Genomic DNA, 19,435 nt, shown 5'->3' on the forward strand with positions numbered 1-19,435 from the left:
GCTCTCTGACCCTCCCAGCCAAGGCAACACAAGCACTCCCCTCTCAAACCATGCAAGCTCTGCTGTTGTCCCTCATGCAGGTTAGTGATAGGCACACTCCAACCCCCACATCCTCCAAGTGTCTCCCAGCAGTGTCCAACCACTTATTCACTGGATGCTCAGAGTGACCAGACCCACTGCTTCCAAAGGAACAGTACACCACAGCTTACAACTTACACCTTAGAATGCAGCTCTGCTTAACACACAGCACTTATAAAGGAAGCACATACAAGTCACGAAGAACAGAGATTCATAGGATAGCAAACAAATGTTGGAAACAAGGGTTCCATATAAAATAAAATCATAACACATTCAAGAGCCTCAACTCAACTAACAAGATGCCCTCTTGACTAATAAGGTGCTGCGTACCCTGAAGTCCTTCACACTGTTTTCCAACCAGGATGGCAGAGACCCTTCTTTCATGAGATCAAGCCCACCAGCAACTTGTCTCCCTCAAACAAAGGATGTCTGGGTATCTTTTGGCACCCCCCCAATATATCAGCTGAGAAAGCATCCTCCCCCCCCCCACCTGCCCCACTCTGCTGCTTCTCTCTTCCTATTTATTTTCCTTCTGATGTTCCTGCAAGCTCTTCATTACCATCTGTCTCAGCATGCTAATAGACTTATATTGTAAAATACACAATGGTCAACCAGTGAGGTAAGTGTCTGATAAAGTCTGTCTCAAGGCACATATCTCCATACATATTATCTGCACATACATTCTGAAAAGATTGTGATGACCAATGAGAGACAGGCTTTCAGTAGAAACCTTACATGACTCTCTTTGGTGAACTAGAATGTAAATACCAGACTCCGGGGATCATTGTAGCCTGTATGCCCCCTTCTGTCTGCTGCCAGTTGGCATCAAGAGGCCCTTGGGTAACACACTCTCCATCACCACAAACCAGCTATCCAGTTCAAGCTGTTTTATTTAAAAATCAGGATCTGAGAAAATTAGAGAATCATAAGATATAACTTCATGTAACCATACAAATAATTTAAACAGGAAGAAAACATAGTTCATCTAACATAGTGATAAGCTTAGGAACTAGGTCAGAACTGTTGAGTTGTTATCTAGTGGTTAAACAGGTTTTAATACCATGCGTTTTTGAGAGGTCATTTAATTTTGTCTTCACAAGCTGTCAGTCAGTCTTTGTGTTCAGTGACTCATCAGGTTGTATCTAGAGTCAGATGCTCTGCACAGTCCTGTGTGTAACCAACAGAATCTTTACTTAGGTTATGTTATGTTGGGGCTTTGGAGTCAGAACTCTCCCTTAGCCTCTCCAGGTGTTACACACAATTACAGTCTCTATATTACAATCTATTTCATTAAGTCCCTGAGCCACAAACTGGGAATTTTCTTCCCAATCTGCATCTGGGTTACTCTGAATATATTAAGGCGCTTTTGCTTCTGTGTAAGAGGCTATTGAGAACACAACCATTTCGCATCAACACTGTGACAGGGTGGTTTGCCCTTGGGCAGGAGCGGTGCCAGGGTTTTTGGCGCCCTACGCAGGGGTCCTTCCGCAGTCCTGGTCGTCGTCAGCAATTCTGCGGTGGGGGGGTCCTTCCACACTCCTGGTCTTCGGGGCATTTCAGCGGCGGGTTCTGGAGCGAGTGAAGGACCTGCTGCCGAAGACCCGGAGTGCAGAAGAACCCCCCCTCCCGCCGAATTGCTGCCAAGGGCGGCAAAATGTCGCCCCCCCCCCCAATCCTGCACCCTAGGCGACCACCTAGGTTGCCTAAATGGAAGCCCTGCCCTTGGGCTGAAGAGCCTAAGGCTAAGCCAGGCCTGATTACATGATGAGGCCCATCTGAGGGGAATCAAGTGATTCCTGGTTAAAAGGCAGCAGGAAGCTGGGGGGCAGAAGAGGAGTTAAGAGAGTAATTGAGGCTGCAGGAAGCAGGAGAAAGCTCTCCAGGCAATGAGGTCTGGGAGAGACTGACAGACAGACCCTTAGGGAGGAGGGGGCTGTGCCCAATTGAAACTGGGGTGAAGACTGTATAAGTCTGTGTTTTGTTTTCAAAGACTGTGTTGGACTAGTGGGAGAGAGATACTGAACTATGGTTGGGGTGTGTGGAGGGCCCATGTGCACCTGAGGCTAAATAAGTGGGATCCCTTCTGGGAATTGTTTGAATAACATTGTGAACTGAGTTGTTAGAGAGCCCCTGAAGAGACAATATAGCTACAGAGACAGATGCTGTAGAGTGACTTCTGTCCATGAGGGGGTGCCGAAGAGGCTACGAACACCCATTAAGAAATTCAATATACTGATAATTTTTTAGTAACTTTAAGCAGGTATCTGAGCAAACATCTCCTTTTAGAAGTCTTTTAAGATGCTGACTAGCTTCTACTTCGCTAAAGGAATGTTTCCCTGGATGAATTATCAGTGAGCATATGGTGAATGTAGCATATAGCACAATGAAGTCAGCGAAAAAAATATCTATTGACATCACTGATGTTGGACTGAGTTAATTTGATATAATTGTAATAATTAATAGACAGTTGAGATTAACACACACACACACACAAAATGAAGGTGGCAAAAGCAGTGTGAGACCATAAAATAACAGAGGTGCCCTATGAAATAGCCATAACAGGCCTGATTCAAAGACCATTGATGTGAACAGGAGACTTTCCACTGACTTCAAGGGGCCTTGAATGAGGCTCAGAATCGGGAGTATTCTTCACTAGCATGCCAAGGAAGGCAAAAATCTCAGATTTACCATGATGACCAATGTATTGTGTATGTTAGTAAAGTCAGTTCTAGCTGCAATGTTTTGGAGTGGAATATAATAGAATGATTTGTCATTCAAGTGAATCTTGTAGCTTTTAAAAGAATACAACTTATGTTCATTGAGTAAATTGGTTATTTATAAGAGAAATAGTTTAACAAATATTTTAACAGCTGCATTTGAAGTAGGTAAAAAATTAACAAAGTTTAGGAAAAGCTAAAAAACGGTGCCAAAAATTGCTTTCAGGGGGATAAATACTTAAGTAATAAGACACATAGTTGCATATTATGGAGCATCACTGGCTGTTGGCACAGATCAGTTGCATTGTTTCCAAGCCACTAATGAAATGCCAGTATCAGGTTGTGATGTTATCTGATTAAAATATAAGCATATAGATCATTGTTGCAACCACTGTTATATATTTGCAGCAAATCTTGTACAAAGGTTGTCACATGAGGTGTCTATGAAAAGATTATGATTTGCAGGTTATCATTATGCTATCTGTATGCATGTATCATTTTTGTATTTGAAGTTATAAGTATTGGCTGTATACTTGGATTTCAAATGCTTGTTCCTGGGGTAACGCCCACAAGGTAGCTGGCCAGCACATCTTGTAGGGACTATTCAAATTGAGTGAGCCATCAAAAGAACATTTAACTGACAATGGACAATGGGAGATGCACATCTACGCTTAATGGAATTTCCTGCTGTGACTAGGCGAAATGCGTGGACATGTGACTTGACCACATGACTCCAAACTCCATCTCGTTTTCCACAGTAAGAACAAAGGGGTGCCCTCCACATGACAGAAGATATAAAAGGCCATGCAAACACCTCCATTTTGTCTTCAATCCTGCTTCTTACCTCTGGAGGAACTTTGCTACAAACTGAAGCTCTGAACAAAGGACTAAATGACCCACCCAAGCTGTGGTTGCATTCCAGAGACTTGACTTAAGCCAGCAGTTTATTCCATCACTGCTACAAGCTGAACCAAGAACTTTTCAATTACTATATGTATTTGATTCTTTTAACCAATTTTAACTCTCACCTTTCTTTTTCTTTCTTTCTTTCTTTCTTTTTCTTTCTTATGAATAAACCTTTAGATTTTAGATACTAAAGGATTGGCATCAGTGTGATTTTTGGGTAAGATCTAAGTTATATATTGACCTGGGTGTGTGGCTGGTCCTTTTGGATCAGCAAAAAACATTTATTTGATGAGACTGGTTGTAAAGAACCACTCACCTTTAAATCCAGTGTTTTCGGTGGTAATACAAGGACTGGGCTGCCCAAGGAAACTGCTTTTAAGACTTCTTGTTAGCCAGTGTGGTGAAACAAAAGTTTATTTTTGTTGCTGGTTTGGTATATCCAATGGGGGATTAGCCACCAGACTTGGGGTGTAGCTGCCCTATTTCTCAGCAGTTCGTCCTCAGTTGTGACCCACTGAGGCACAGTTAAACAGGTGTTACACACAAAGTTCTGAAAAGTCTTTTGGAGTTTACAAGACTGAAAAAATTTAAAGGGCACTTTCAAAATGTGGGGTACAAAATCTTTGTATAAAATCTAAAGTTCCCCTCTCAACGGCCTATTAACAGGGTTAATTTCCTTCTCAGACTATTAGTTGGAACTCTAATACTTGGGCATATTTCTTAAAGACAACCTTGTTAACCATGGAGTAAATGGAGGAGTTTTGAGAACCCTTGTTATACCTTCTTGATTCGCTTGGTGCATGGGCACTAGCTTCAGCCCATTATATACATTAGAGAGGCTTAGGGGATGCTCTAATTGACACTATCTTGATAAGGTCCCTCTGAGATGTGTATCAGTTGTGATTTGGTGTAGCATAGGCACACTACCCCTTCCTCCTCCAGTCCAATGTGCCCCAACATATATCCCTTACTCCATACGCCAGGATGCATGGGACAGTTGGCATAGGAGCTGGCTTTGCCACTTTATATCAGTCAAGAGCTCTTCTACTCTGAAGGAATTCTCAGCAGTTCAGTTAGGACCTGCTTTCTAGCACTTTATGCCAGCGGAATGGTGCAAAGTGGCCAGAACAAGAGGGGAGACCAGGGGCCAATTTGGCTATATTTGATCCTGAAAACATTGTAAGTTTTGCTTCTTTATTAAAGTTCTCCTTTCATGTCTCTCTCAAAGCCATGTTAAGAACTCCAGCGCTGCTCCTTGGTGGGTGGGTGTGTATTTTTATATATATAAAAAGAGACCTACAAATATCTCCAAATAATATTTTTTTCCAATATGCTTCAGAACATCTAATTTTTCCTTTGCTTTATGAAGCATAGGAGATTTAAAAATTTTATTAAAGTTACTGTTTAAAATGAAATATACACGAGTTAAGAGGCAAGGTACTGTACATCTGGGGTCAGGCTTGGGTTATGGGGGGTTACAGGTATCGTTTGCAAGGATGAGAATATACATACATATCACATAACCTGCATAGACCCAGATTGGGGTGCAAGGGTTTTTAAAGTGTCAGTGGATAAGTGGGCTTGGGTACGCCACCCATGGAATGAATAAGGAGTCCAAGTCAGTATCGGTGTAGCGGATAAGTACATAGGTGGGGCGCGTCCCTTGGTCCTTCAGGGAAGGAAGTGGGTTATTTCCCTGGTCGGTGGTCTCGGTTACTCAATGCGGTATTGACGGTGTCCTGTGATGTGTTCCGTATTACACTTTCCAGGACTTAGATTATAAAGTTATTGTAACCATAACCATTAAGTAATCCTTGAGCCACTTGCCGTTCAGATTCTTACCTTATAGGAAAGTAACTATAACATTATATGCAGTACCCTGTTGTGCATTATTACTTAGCTAGAAGATGGGTTTGAGTGAACAGGAACCTGTGCCACACAATCCAGACATAATTGTTATTTAATCTGCCTGCAAGTAGCCATTTTGTTGTGTTTAAACCCAATTCAGTCAATTGCTGCTATTAGTGAATCAGTGCATTAATGCTAGCTTTCTATGTCAGCTTCCAACCTCTCGAAGCGCTCCGATAGGAGTAATAGGAGTTCCAGGATATTCTGAGGATCAAAATATTAATTATAAAAAGCATGCTGTACATAATGTTAACAGTGATCATTATCACAAGGTGCTTTGCCAGGAAAGAATCCTTAATCACACCATCAATTCAGAGCCACAATACTCCATGAGAGACAGCAGTGAGGTCATATTAGTCACCGCACAATTTTGTATCCTGGAGATATCCAGCAAGTCTCTTGTGATCTACTAAAAATACAACTGTAAGTTTAAATTAGAAACTAGTGACAAACATGACAGCATTCTGCATCTCATGGCATGATCCAAATCTTTGATCTCAGGGAAAAGGAGCAAAAGGCAACACTGAACTTTATGGGTATTTGCCATTTAAACTGATGTACAGTATTTTGCAACTTCATATTGCAAGGAACAAATACAAGTAACCTGTCTAAAGCCCCTAATATGGGGACCTCAAAATGCTAATTGCTTGTATATTGGTTTTTAGAAGATTGACCTTTCCTTACATTTGTCTGATGTAAAGATTGCTTTTGGTCCTTTAGCTTGTCATCTGTCCTTGTTTATTCCATTTCAAGAATATCCGCATAGCATGGAATATTGCTGCTGATCTCATTAAGTGTCTTCTAATAATTACAGGTTTAAGCAAGCTAAAGACAGCAACTCTCACAGAAATTAAGCTTGTAGTGAAAGAGAACAAGAAAAAAATGAGTAGGAGTATGGTAATTACATGCTTGTGACTATGACAGTAGGCAAAAGAAAACAGAGCAGCAGATGGTGTCTAAATCTAAAGGAAAATGTAAATGAGGCTGAACTCAGACAATTACCAAACAAGAATGATGTATACATTTCTGCAGGACCCAGTAGGTAGACATTCTGCCTAAGAAAACTTACAAAGAAAAGTGTTACCTGAAAATCTTAGGGCACTATGCTGTATGCAATGGATAGCATCTTCTCTTTCATCTTGACAGGCACCCACAACCAATCACTGTGCAGGGGATTTGTGAGCCCTTTAGGTCCATACTTTGATTTTGTGACCACCTCTCTCTCCAATTGCATTCTCGCAACCATTAAAGATGCTACTTAGGTCAGATTTTGTCACTGTTCCTCACACAAAGTGGTACCTTATTCTGACAGTAGCCCTATTGATTTTAATGCGCAGTGTAAGGTACTACTCAGCTTGAGTAAGAGCATCATAGTATCTGGCTCCTAGTTTAGAGGGAAAGCCATAGATAAGACTGACATCCAACAAGAACTGCCACCAATATTTCATTGGTTAAGGGAACTTTGTTGTTGAATCGCAGACTGCTGCACAGGATAACTAGGGGAGTCATTCTGGCTTGGTGTTCTGAGATGCAGAAATCCACTTATCCTGTACAATTCCTGTTTCTACACCAGTCCAGAACTGATAGGATCTTAATAGCAATTCCAGCAAACTAAATGTCTCCTCAGAAAACTGTTGTATAAGTATTTAAGACAACCAGGAAGCAGGGCAGTTTGTGTGTATAAGGGCATTAAAATCCAAATGCTTCATCAGCTGAAGCAAAGGTGTAAGCCAAACACATTCTTAGAGGGAGCACCAACCACTTGCCTTTGAGGTTGCTACTGCTGTGATAGGGTAGACCCATATATGAGCAGTTAACAGGTTTGTCTGGCCTTGCTTTCGCCACATCTGGGCTCAGGGAAGCATGAACCACGATGACCTTGGTCTACAGATATTTATATTTGTGACCCATTTTTCCTTACTTTGTGACACACCTTTGACAGAAGAGGGAACATGTACCTTATAAATCTGTTTCACCAACATAGAAAATATAAAGGCTGCCCTAGCTTTGCTCATGAGCTGTAGAAGGCTGTAAGGAGAAACTCCTCTCCTGAAATGAGGTGTATGTCGGTATTTTGCCGCCTACTATCAAATATCAAACACATAGTGATGGGACCATTTTCCCAGGAGAACTTCCTGTTTTCTCAAGTTGTCAGCCCCTACATTTTTATGTCTGGTACGCAGGCTGCTTCCATGAATTTAAGATACATCCCTGCCCAAAATGAGAGACTAGTTTCTGACCAAAGGAGACTGGACCTAGAACCCTGCTGCTTGTGGTCTAATTTTACCTTTACTGCACGGTGGTGATTTACTAAGTACCTGAAACTCCCTATAGCTTATAAACCTGCCATCTGCTTGAGAATGATTACATGATGTCAGATTCTTCTTCTGTCCTTTTCCTCTGCATGAGACAAGGTCTGGGAGGCCTCCCTATTCTGAGACCCTGGTATCTGTCATCACAATTTGCTATGTTCACAAGTTTATGCCTTGGATCAGATTTTTAAGCACCATTTCTGGGATTGAGGGGAACTTCACTGAGCCAGGAGAAAACACCAACTTTTGGAGATTTTAAGGAAAGTGAGCCCTGGCAGAGGAAGAAAAAGAATGTGGCCCAGGATAACATTTTGAGCCAGGCTCCCAGGAGAACCTTCAGAAGCTCAGGTCTCGTCTACACATAGCTCTTGGTCGTTGTAGCTGAGTGTGTGTTTTTTTGTTATTCTGAGTGAAAGTGGCCAAAACTTTCCCCACACTGAACATGGAGGTAAGGAATGTGAGACTTCTGGCCCTTGCCAGTCTTTAATTTGGGTTTCCATTCTCTGTGCTCTGCTGGTGGTGCACCTTGAGGTGGCAGCAGGATTCTCTTGCCCCCACATGCTCCTAGGCCTCTAGGGTGCACCCCCTTGCTCCCAGGGCTCCCCTCTTCCTGTCTGGAAAAAGTAATTCAGGGTGGCAACGTTTTTAAACTTTAGTGGGAGGAGGAGAAGAGCTGAGATGGGAGGTGTTATGTTGGAAGGTGTTAACCACTGCCATCAGGTTTCTTTGGCATATAGGCAATTACAGAGGTGGGTGAAACTGATGTGTGTGCACTAATTAGATGCCAAGGACTCAGTGTGTCCCCCCTCTTCCCCTTTTGTTTTTTCCTATTTTCCCCACAATCAACAGGGTTCTGCCCATAGAAGCCAAGATCATTCCCTGAAATTTTGGAATTGATTGGATGCAGTATTCAAAAGTTATCACATTACAAACTAACTAGACATACAGATGCCACTGAATTGAGTATAAGGCCTTATTTTTCTTGGCCAAAACTGCCTTTGCAGTTGCCGTTTTAATTACATGATCACAGATTGCCTTACAGTATATTTTCTGTTTTTCCTCTGTTTCTATTCCAATTGACAGATGTCATGATCCCTAAATGAAGTGATGAGACAGTGCTTGCCATTTCTCCCTATTTTGTCTCTTTTAATGGCTGCAGGTGCACACATTATTCAAACACTTTCCCCTGGAGGCTGCGGGTCTTAATCATCCTATTAAAGTGACTGTGTATCTGCCATAATTTTCACATTAAAAATAATCTAGTTTCATTACACACACAGAGCTATTCAAATTATTTGTTGTGAAGAATTCATCTGTTGCATTTAGCCTTTTTTATGTTTGTAAGTTGTCCTCCATTATCGTATCATTTTTGTTCATTATTGAAGTTGCTCAAGGAATATTTTGTATGAAGCTATTTCATCCTAAGGAGTGCCTGAGAACTATTGTTCAGAGTGAGTAATAAACCAAGTATGGGACTTTGGAATCTACTATTTGACATATGTAAGCTTTGAGGTGGGGGCCTTGTCTCCATGTGTTTGTACACCACCTAACACAGAGGAGGCCCTGACCTGGATTGGGGCATCTGATCATTACTATAATATATGCAGTAAAGAATACTAATGATTAGTAACAAGGCATTGTTTCTGTTCCCTGAATACATATAAGTGGGGAAAAGTAGAGAGTATAAGTAGAATAAGACACGGTGCAAGGAACAGGGAGGGAAAAAGAAGATTCTGATAGCGCTGTCGTTACTGTTCCACATAGGCCACTGGCAGCAACAGCACAGGACAAAGATGTGAACAAAATAATCCCACTAAATCAAACAGGTAAAAACAGTGGATTCTTTTTTAGTATAGAATCTCGACTTTATTCTCCTCTTCGAGCATGACTCTCTCATTCATGTTCTTCCATTTTGACTGTCTGCAGTATGTAAGGCAGGGTGCCTGGAGTCAGCTAGTCAGACCCCATTTGTGCATGCGGTCTAACTGCTTGCTTTCAATACTGTGGGATGATAACCAGGGCCGATGGGGGGGGGGGAAGCCGGTACAAATTACCGGGGCCCGGCGGTCCGTAAGGGGGCCCGGCTTCCCCTCCCCCCTCGTCGCCTTACCGGGGCCCGGCAGTCCGGAAGGGGGCCCGGGGCCCGGCTTCTCCCCCCCCTCGTTGACTCTGTTTAGCCGGTCCACCCTTGCTGGGTGGCCCGAAAAAAAATTTTCACCGGGGCCTGAACCCACTCTTGGCAGCTCTGGTGATAACTGCCTAGATATGGGGAGCAGAAATGTATGCGATGGAAAAAACACGTCAGCTGCTGTATATATATTGGATGTGACTAGGTTGCAGAGAGGAGGGTCCAGGAACTGTGCTCAACCTGCCCTCTGGCAAGTAGTATAGTGAGTAAAAGTGATGTTTCAAATGTCCTGTGTCTTTAAGAGACTTTCTACCTTAGGAATGGTTAGTCCTTTCTGGAGAACTTGTAAATAAGATGCTGATTTGAAATTAATGCCATGGTTAGTCATCCAAAGAGGGTTAGTTAATAGGTAACTTGTTAAAGCTATCTTACGGTGTGGGTTGCAGTATGTAAGTTGTGGGTTAATTTATGGAACAACATCCGAGTAAATCTGAAAACTACAAATACTCCTAGTGGTAGCAGACAGGTAGCTGTGTTCAGCGTAAGCTCTAGGCTAGTACTGTCAATGCTCGGTGAATTTGAAAATAGTTCCTTAAGATGGCGAGTGGCAGTTTATTTTTATTTTGGCCATTTTCACTTCCTTTAAAGTTGAGTGTTTTTTTTTTTAAAACCTAATATTCTCCTGCGTCATCTCCACTGAGATATGCCAGCTTCCTGCACGGAGTTAGTTGCGCTCTAGCTACCTTCTTGAAGCTGCTCTCTCCCACATTCTTCAGGAGACTTGGTTTATTATTCCAAAAAAATAAAAAAGGTTTTTACCATAAGTTTCAGGGGTGCATGTCATGAAGCTTCCCAGCCCCAATATGTCCCTCCCCCTTTTGTACAGATTGTAAATTCTGTAGGGCAGAGACTGTCTTTATGTGTGTATATAGTACCTAGCACATTGGGGGCCTGAAAGCCACCCTGTAATAGAAATAAATAAAAATAATAATTCTGCTGGTTTGCAAAAGGGAAAAGCAAACCCCCTTTTCAATTCTTTAGGAGTCTTATTTTTGTATGCGCCTTACGTCCAAATGTTTACTACATGCAGAGCCATGGAACTGTGAGCTTCTTAAGAGGAATAATGCAAGTCTCCTTTGTGCAGAGACAGAGTGAGTTTTGCTAAACACTTTAATGCCAAAGCAGGTCAGCTAAGCTGATACAGCCTCTAATTAGCACTCCTGCCAGCTTTACCTGCTGCTGAATGGCACCCAAAAAGGTGTGACATTCTTTCCTCCCTTTGAAGACACCAAATAAAATCACTTCCTGTCTGGATTTTAGGGTCAAATGCTCAGTGATCATTATAAATGAGGAACTAAACCATCAACCCCACCAGCGGGAACTGCCTTTTGGAAAATAAGATTTGATCTATGTGGTTGAATGTTCACTCCAAGCGAGCCAGTGAAACAGACTTCCACAATATTCCCTTTATAGTGCACAAATTTCTAAAGGAAGGAGGTGGCGGGGGGAGGGAAAGAGCAGAACAAGTGTTCTATGATTTTACATGGACACTGCAAAAATTGGTTACATATGAAAATAGCAGAATGAAACATTTCTAGAGGCGAGCCCAAGCCAGAAAGTCTGTCCTGCTCCAGAACCTATTCTGTAGGCACTTAAAGAGTTAATGTTGATTTATTTGGATTTACAAAATGACAAGAGGTACTTATGTATGTTCCACTGACCAGTGTTTGCCAGTACAGCAAATAATTAGTATAGTATAACAGCACTCAAAGCCTTACTGCACCCAGAAGCAGGGCTGGCTATCTGTGCCACTTCCACGTTATTAATGACACCTGCCTCTGTTGTGACCACATGTGCTTCTCTGTACTCCTTACTCCTGCTTGCAGAAACACCACAAGAACCACCACAAAAAAGCCTCACTCCTCCAAAACACGGTGGTGTTCAGAGCGATGCGTTTGAGCTTGGGCCTATCTGCACATAGTTCATGTTAGTTACATAGATTATAGCACATATAGGGAGGTATCAAAATGTTACCCTGGTGTGCAGCAACACATTTGGATTGTTACTTCATTGTTAATCAGAATCAAAAATGTTACCCTGGTGTGCAGCAACACATTTGGATTGTTACTTCATTGTTAATCAGAATCATACGCCACCCAGAAACACACAACTATAATCAGATCTTGGTTCAAAAAAAAAAAAAAAAAAAAAAAAAAAAGATAGTGATCAATATTGCCAGCCCCAAATGTTCAAACACATGAGTCAGGTGACATTGGCTTTAAAAAAAATCCCAAGATTATTTTTGAGGTGCTTTTTATTTGGTTCTGGCTTCTGAGCCTAGAGGGGACATGTTTAGCCTTTCCTCAGCAACTATGATATACTGTTTAAAAAAAACAACAGAAGCTGAGATTCTCATGTAATCACTTGTCTCTTTGAGCTGGGGCATTAAGAAAAAACACCAAATACAGTAGGACTCACAATGCAATTGCAAGAGTTGGCACCACTGTTAATATTGCTCAAGTGACTGACTTATTTTATTTACAGTGGCACCCACTATGTGCTAGAAACTTTTTAAACATTCAAGGAGGGATGGACTGTGCTCTGTAAACTCACAATCTTTAGATATAGAACATGATCACACTTGCAGATCAGGAATCAGGTAACTATTAACCACTGCTAAGTCTGGCCACCTCTGTTTTTGTGAGTGAGAGGAGTTGAGATAGGGAATTGTCTTTGGCTAATTTGTCTTAAAACAACTGGGTTCTAGTACATGGACAGTTCTCATTTCCTCCCCAAAGCCCGCTCTCTTTCTGAATAGCCCTCCAATAGAATCAAGGCCAGTACAAAAATATATTTTAAGACAGCAGGTTGGACACACAAAACAAGAGCTTTCCACATGTTGTATTTTTCCAGTAATTTTGGGTGGTTTTGAAAACCACTGTTTCACATTCCCAGCCATGCGTTAGGAAGCAGCCTAGCTTCAGTGGAATAAACTAAAAGACAAATAGCCAGGAATACTACAGACTCCTACACTGTGCTCTGATTGTTACTCTAACAAGTCTACATTTGTCGAGTTTTGGGTTTCTTTAATGTCAAACAATTGGCAACAATACAATGTTGCTGCTCCCTGGAGGCTGCGTGTCCATAATTGCTTCCGTCTATCAAAAGAAAACACATGAAGTGTATACAACATGCCCACGCAGCCATACTACTGTCTTACTCCATATCTTGAAATGCTGGGTTCTATATTGCTCTTCCTTCTTTACTCTTGATCTTTTTTTCAGGATCTCTTTTTAAAACCACTAACATGGCATATGAGATTTATTTTTTTTTAAAGAGATGAATTCTGGATTTTTCATGTGGGGCCCAAGTAAGTATAAACTGCTTTGCAGCAGTAGCTGCATGGAGGGCTTGTCACTCACTGACACACCTTCCACTCCAGCCATCCCCTGGGGAGTGGTAATTTACTGCTGGGTGTATCTGCAGTGTTGGTTTAACTACTCTGGCCAGCAAGTGGGAGAAGAGATGCTTTGCTCATTTCACTCCGTTTTCTATTCACCCCCATCCGCTTGCTCTGGGAAAGAAATAAGCAGGCAGGTAGCCCTGATAACTCCTATACACCTGAACATGAGGTGTGAGATGCAGAACTATTGCTCTCTCTTGCCAGTATGTAATCCAAGTCACTATCTAGTCCCATGTTGGCTCAGAGAAAGCAAAGAGATTAATCAAAAAATTTCACACCTACGTAAGAACAAATGTTCTTATGTTCTTAAACCTGCTTTTCAATTGGGTTTAAAGTTTACACCTAAAATAATCTAATTTAAATTTTGATGTTGTGAAGTCTTACTGAATGTGTCTGGGCTAGATGCTCTGCTTTCCTAGACTTTTTGCCCTTTTTGTATGTATGTATCTTAAATTCTGTGAACCTGGATCTTGAATCAGAGACGAAGGAGGATAGTACACATGTGGCCAGAGCCTGAGATGAAAAATTCATATTAGCATCCAAGTTGTGAGCACCCACCAAAATTCAGGGGTGCACCAACATGGTGTTCAGCATGTGTAAGAGCAAAGGGCTAATAATGAAACTCAGACTGAGATCTGAAACCTAAGCTTGCCAAACAGTGTTCAGGGGTCTTAGTTTAAGCCGGTTTCTTACAAATATACATAATTAAATGTAGGTGGGATGGCAGTGAACCGACCTTTTTCAAATCTAATTTGCAGTAAAATTGAGCTTAAATGGGGCCACAGCTGGTCAGAACATGTGGGTTGTTTTGTGAATCACCAGATATCCTATTCACAATGATGTCTAGCAGTTTTAACAAGTTGGTAATAGGTGTAGCCTACCTGCAGTTATTGCTGTAGAATAAAGCTTACCCTCTCTCTCTCTCTCTCTCTCTCTCTGTCCTTTGGGGATTTTTGTCATTTGAAAATATCTTCTGCTGCTATGGCAAGAAATAGACAGCAACTAGTCAACTAGCGCAGGACACAAGAGACCTCCCTATCACTCTAATAAGAAAAGTGAGTCTGTCGGCTCCAATGCCCTACATTAAAGAACCCACCATATCTTTTAAAGGCCTAGAACAGGTTTATAAATATTTTAGAATGTGTGTGTCTGTTACAGAGACCTCAGGTGTAGCAAGTGTATTATCTTAAACCTACTCAATAAACCGAGACACTGAGCTGCCTTTTCTAAAGAAACAAAAATTGAGTTCTTAAAAAAAAAATATACATCTCACACTAGTCTTGTCTGAATTCAGCTTTTCAGCAAAAGTGACCATCCAAATAACAATCTTAGTTAATGGATATAACTGAGGGATTTTGGCCTTGTAGCATCTGCTGGCAGCCTTCCACAGAACTGTGCTGGTCCTTGCCTCAGTTTCCCTTAGCTCATTCAGGGATGGAACCTATGTCCAGTCTTCATCTGTAACTCCAGCCCTGTGGCTGGGTTACTTGTCTCTCTTCCCTTCTGGGACTGAAAGGACTCTGGCCCCAACTAAAGTTCTACCAGGCCCTTTAGTGAATCTTCAATCAGTAGTCCCAGGAGTTAGGGCCTTCATCTCCGGCCCTTTCCTAACCTCTTTTCCAGTGCTTCCCCCTTAACAGGTTTCTTCCCTTCTTTCTTTAAGAGGGCAGAAATGGATTCAAATGCCAGAGGGCACCCTCTGTAATAAAGTAGGTTAAAGCAGGAACACAAAGGTGAAGTCCAATATTCCTATTATTGTTGCCACCTCTAGTTAGTGTTCTTAGCAGTCTCTATCCCCATCCATGCAGGAGTGGGAGGGGGAACCAGGCCCACCCTCTTCTCTGGTCCTAGCCCCGGGGGTACTTGTGTGTTTCAAACTCTTACTGTTTCCATGGGCTGCTTCCTACCTCAGGGCCTTATAGGAACCTCCTTCCTGGAATTTTATCTGATGCTTACTGGCAGAGAACTGGTTTCTCTGGGCACCTTCCTCTGGCCTGACCACGTGGAGGCCCTGCATTGTAGCTCTTGGTCTCACCGGCAGCCATACTATTTTGGCTGGATTTATTCTGCAGCCTTTTATCTATGTTGTTGTGTCCTGCTGATAAATTGCAGCTGGAGAGGTGATTGCTCCTTTTTTTAACCCTTTAGTATCCATTCTTTGTATAGTCTATACACCCCAACACAACAGGGCTTTTAGATGCATCTACTACCAAAGGACTCTCATGATCTTATTGCTATTACCATGACCTTCCGCCCACAGTGTTTGCAGTCATCACTTGTCAAGTTATATCTTAATGCAAGGCTAGATTATGCATGTAGTAGAGAACCCATAATAAGGGCACGGCTCTGGGGAAGCACTGGAAGCCGTTGGTCTGAGGTGGAGTAATGAACTATAGCATTTTAAGGGGGTGAAGTATACTCCTTTCCATGTTACCAGCCTTCACACCTTCTCAACTGTCATGCCTGCCAGTGTGTATGAAAGGTATGCCATAAGACCAAAACGTGCAACAACTGTGTAATTCACAGTGTAATTGTCAGATTTCAATGGTTTTAAGGATAAGATCTTTATTCAAGAGGTTTTCACACTGCACGAGTATGAAAAGGTTGACTCACCACTAGCTCCCCCCAGCTTATGGCTGGGTCTGGTTTAGCAACTCTCCCCCCAGCAGGTACTTCCTGTCAATGGTCATTCCCGGCTTGTGGTGGTCTGCCTCTTCCTGTGACTTAGCCCTCCAGCCAGGTCACTTTGAAGTCTCTCCCTTCAGTGAATTAAAAGAAAAGGGGGGGGGATATCATATACAACTGTAAAGACCCTTCAGAAGTCCTTGAACCCTTGCCTATCACTGCCTGAGCACTGATCCTCATCACTTGAGCTAATAGAATAAAGCTGTGCTTTAACCATATAACACTATAAAAATGCTGATTACACTGAATAATCAGATCCCAGGTGTCTCCCAAGTTGAGCATGCAAAATTAGTTGACACTTGACAATTCTGGCCTTAATCTCTCTTTGCCTCGGTTCCCAGCTGTAAAATGGGGACTATAATACCACCTAATCTTCAAGGCATGTTTTAAAGATAAATTCAGCAGTGTTTATCAAATACTCACATACTATGGTGAAAGAGCCATAGAACAATCATGAGGACTTCTTTTTTTATTCAGTTCAGGGTTTGGGTGTTATGTATTAAATATAGCCTGGGGTTATGCATTGAATAAGGAAAATAGAGAGATACTGAGTAAGCACTGATTTGATGAATGAAGCAGGGGTCCTGTTAAAAATAGTAAGTGATCATGTAACTAAAGATTGTGTCATCATGTATGTGCACAAGGGGGCTGAATTAAGGTTGCACATAATTCTGGCATTGACTACATTTTGACTGCTTTAACTTTCAACCTGAATATTCTATAAATATAGGTGGGGTTTTTTGGATGTAATAAAGAATACTGTTACAGAGAGCCCTCATGTTTGAAAGGAGTGGTGCCCAAATCTTTCAGAGTGCACCTGCAATTTATCTAAAATGTATTGCATTCTACAGGGCTAGAATTATTTTTTTTTAAAGATCATAAGTAAAATTATGAAAATCCATCTAAATGTAATCAGAAAGTTGTTTTAAAGCTTTCTGAGATGTTCGTATTTTGGCCAGTTCCTATATTAATTATTTTTATGGTACCATGCTCACTTACCAACACTATCTATCTGGCAATGCCAAGACTAAAAATTCTGTAACTACCTAATTCCATCAAGAAAATGATTGTTATCATCATTCTCCAGACATTTCAAGAGCTTTCAGCACCAACCAAATGATTGTTTTAATGGTTGGGTCTGCTTACTCTAAGAAAAAAATACAATGGCTTAATTCCAAGATAATTCTACAAAGATATGTATATCTTAACCTTGTTTGAGGCTTTTCAAGCATGCTTGCCCTTCTTGGGTTTCAATGTGTGTGTGTGTGTGTGTGTGTGTGTGTGTGTGTGTGTGTGTGTGTGTGTGTGTGTGTGTGTGTGTGTGTGTGTGTGTGTGTGTGTGTGTGTGTGTGTGTGTGAGAGAGAGAGAGAGAGAGAGAGAGAGAGAGAGAACAAGCGTGTGCACATGGGTGTATGCATGTGTGAGCATCTCTACTACTTGTGTTTGGTTAGCTCTCAAAATACCAAAATAAGACCATGGGCTTTATGAGTTGGCTGAAAGCAACTACAGGATGCTAATTGTCTATATGATATTGCTTCCATGACATCTGATGTAGAGTAGTTTTTGGTACCCTTTTCCAAATTTTGAAGGCGTTTTCCTATCCATTGGGGCTTTTGTGAACATTGATTTCTTATATACTTCTGCATCTCATCCAAATATAGAAGAAATATTCTTGTTGGGGTCAGTTGTTTTTTGCTACAAATGGCGAGATACCCTAGTGAGCAATTACCCATGAAGCACATTTCATGGACTTTATTCTGATTTCACTAGCACTAGTGTAAATTAGGAGTAACTCAATGGAGCTATACAAGTGAGACTCTTTGGTGAGTGAGATCAGAATCAGACCCTACGCATTTCTCACATATTCTTCTCTATTAGGCTACAGGAAAGTACAGAATGTTTCTACCACTCACAGTTTCAAAGGAAATGAGGCATGTTACTTTTTCTTTCAACTGCAGCTCATTTAAACCTTTTATGGAGAATGCTACCTACTGCAACTATTTTAAACTTTGTAAACTGACCGGACATTGCTCGCTTAGTGAGCAATTATTCAATACTTTAAAAATAACAGGAGTACTTGTGGCACCTTAGAGACTAACAAATTTATTAGAGCATAAGCTTTCGTGGGCTACAACCCACTTCTTCGGATGCATATAGAGTGAACCATATATTGAGGAGATATATATACACACACTATCTCCTCAATATATGGTTCACTCTATATGCATCCGAAGAAGTGGGTTGTAGCCCACGAAAGCTTATGCTCTAATAAATTTGTTAGTCTCTAAGGTGCCACAAGTACTCCTGTTATTTTTGCGGATACAGACTAACACGGCTGCTACTCTGAAACCTATTCAATACTTTGTTTTCTCCTCCAATATTTTGTTCACTATGTGACCTCAAGCCTTATTTACTGCACACTATTCAAACCCTGTTCATGACTACAGTATCCGAGTGCTTCACAAACATTAGTACATTTATTTTTACAACATCCATGGGAGTTGAGGAGGTGCTATTATCCCCATTTTACAGATGGAAGTGATGCTATCCCCATTTTACAGATGGAAGTGATGCACAGAGAGATTAAGGTCACAAGTATCCACTAATTTTTGTTGCCTAATTTGAGATGCCTAGGACCTGATTTATTTATTTATTTATTTTGTTAAGAGTACTTAGCATTATGTAGCACTTAATGCGTTCAAAGCCCAGCTCCCACTGACTTTAGTTGCAGCTGTGGGTGCTCAGCACTTCTGCAAAGCAGACTCCAGGGTTTAAAGTTGGACACCCAGAAAACGAGAAACACACAATTAGTGATGCCCTGTGAAAAGTTTAGTTTAAGTGACTTGCCTGGCAGCCCACAAGAACGCTGTGGCAGCGACAGAAACCAGTTCTCCAGAATAACATTCAGCTGCCTTAACAATGAGACCCTGCTTTGAGACTCAGTTGAGGATAGTGAAATTACTCCTGATTTACACCTTTGTTAGTGATTTTACAGATTGCCTCTCTATACTGCATGTAGGAAGAGACACTCATAAAGCATGAGTTCTCTTTAACAGAGCTGTTGTTTCGGAGGAGCTCATTTGCTGTGATTGTTTGCATGCATTGGTTCACTGTACATAATGTCTAAGTAACCCCCTTTTTAGCTTTTTACATGTGAAATTATGGCAATGGCATGCACAAATCAGGTGCCCAACTGATTGTACATTTTTGCACACGAAAATAGGATTTCACTTTTTT

Source organism: Emys orbicularis, chromosome 7, assembly GCF_028017835.1.
Source record: "Emys orbicularis isolate rEmyOrb1 chromosome 7, rEmyOrb1.hap1, whole genome shotgun sequence".
NCBI lineage: Eukaryota > Metazoa > Chordata > Testudines > Emydidae > Emys > Emys orbicularis.